The 2,291-nt window shown below is 39.9% G+C and overlaps 1 pseudogene; it reads right to left on the reverse strand.

The window, feature by feature from the left end:
• Positions 1,486-2,038, reverse strand: LOC102172103 (annotated as a pseudogene).

Here is a 2,291-nt window from a genome sequence, read left to right on the forward strand (position 1 = left end):
ACTAAGTACATTCACATTGTTGCACAACTCTCACCATCATCCATCTCCCTAATTGTTCACCTTCCTAAGCTGAAACTGTGTCCTCATGAAACATGAACCTAACCACCCTAACCACCTCCCCACCCCTGCCCCCTGGCATCTACCAGTGTACTTTCTGACTCTATGAATTTGACTATTCTAGGTATGTGCTTAGTTGTTCAGTCATATCCAGCTCTTTGCAACCCTCTGAACTGTAGCCCGCCAATCTCCTCTGTTCATGGGATTCTCCAGACAAGAATATTGGAGTGGGTTGCCATGCCCTCCTCCAGGGGATCTTCCCAACCCAATCCAGGGATCGAACCTAGGTCTCCCTCATTGCAGGTGGATTCTTTACTATCTGAGCCACTAGGGAAGCCCAAGAATACTGGAGTGGGTAGCCTATCCCTTCTCCAGGGGATCTTCACTACTCCGGAATTGAACTGGGGTCTCCTGCATTGCAGGTGGATTCTTTACCAGCCGAGCTACCAGGGAAGCCCAGGTACCTTGTATAAGGGGAATCAAATAATATCTGTCTGCACCTAATGTATATTGGAATGCATTTTTGAGATTAACTTAATATAGGTCTTACCAATGGCTTGTACTCTTTATTTTTATATTAATTTTTGTACTCTTTAGATTGCTCCTTGGTAGGTGAAAGCATTGAGAGCTATTGTGGTGAATAATTGCTCATCCTTGATGGACACAGAAAGGGGCTCCATGTAGAATACTGGGTTATTAAAGCTTTAGTTTCAGTTCAGGTGAATTATATCAGGAAAATATGAGTTAGTTTGTTAGAATGTCCAATAAAACAGCTGGGATCTAAAGAAAGTTGGTGTCGAATATTTCAGCTTTTACTGTGTTTTGCTGTTGTTCAGTCACTCAATCATGTCTGACTCTTTGCGACCTCATCAACTATGTTTACTGCTTCTTAACATGTTTACTTTCAGCTCAAAATAACTTTTAAGTCAAAGAGGCATGTTTTGGGGTGGCATATGCTGGTTTCCTTTAGTGCTTTTTAAAATTTTTATTTTAAAATTTTAAAATTTATTTTAAAATTTTATTTTAAATATACCCATGGTAAATTCATGTCAATGTATGGCAAAACCAATATAATATTGTAAAATAAATAAATAAATAAAACTGAAAAAAAAACCTCTGGAAAAAAATAAAAAATAAAACAAAATTTCATTTATTTGGCTCTCCAGGTTTTAGCTATGGGACACAGGATCTTTTTTTTTTTTTTTTTAATTTTAGAATCCCTTTATTTTAGAAACCTTTATGTTTCCATGGTGAGTCACATACATTACCTTAATCATCATTAGCCTTTGGAAATAGGCTGGGGGATGTGGTATTCCCAATTTATAGGTGAGAAAAAGATTCAGCAAAAAATAATTGACATATACAAACTCCCTTTCCCATTAACCAGTGGTTCCAGAGCTACATTTTTATTCTTTTGCCTATTCTATTCCACTATTCTGGGCTGCATGTACACAAGGAAAGGGTCAGCTTATATTCCAAAATTCAATTTTCTTGTTTCTTCTCTGAAAGTTCATAGGTTGCCCATTCCTTCCATCCTCCAGCATAGTGTTGAGCACTGTTAAAGCGCAGAGATACTGCTGTGACCATAGCCTTCTTGCTTCTCACTCCAGCTAAACAAGAAAACACTAGACTGTCAGATTTGGATGGCTTTACTTCTTTGTACTTCTCTTTGAAGTCTTTTGGGTTCATCTGTAGAGCTTCCCATACATCATCCAATGGTATATTGACAGACCCGGGGATTTTTCCAGACTCATGAATTTCCCATGGCTCTCTAACATCAATTAACATAATTTTTTTGGACTTCAGGAGGTTTTTAAGTTCCTTATAAGTGACATCTTCACAAATAGTGGTACAAAAATTGAGGCAGCTTTTCTTTTTATTGACTTCAAACCCCAGAGTGCAGTCTCCGCAGACCCGAAGACCGTCCGGCAAGTACTCCAGGGCAGCAGGCGCTGCAGCACCATCGCTGCTAACCCCTTCGTTCTCCTGTTTCTTTGGGACACAGGATCTTTAATTGCAACATGTGGGATCTAGTTCCCTGACCAGGGATGAAACCTGGGCCCCCTGTATTGGGAGCACAGAAGTCTTAGCCACTGGACCACCAGGAAGTCCCACTTTTAGGGTTTGGAGTGTCTATTCTGATCCTACATTACATTAGGAGATGGGAAACAGTTTTCCAATGACCTGGTCCCTATGCTCATCAACCAGTGAGAGAGACAGGCAAATGACCAGTA

Source organism: Capra hircus, chromosome 21, assembly GCF_001704415.2.
Source record: "Capra hircus breed San Clemente chromosome 21, ASM170441v1, whole genome shotgun sequence".
NCBI classification, from domain to species: Eukaryota; Metazoa; Chordata; class Mammalia; order Artiodactyla; family Bovidae; genus Capra; species Capra hircus.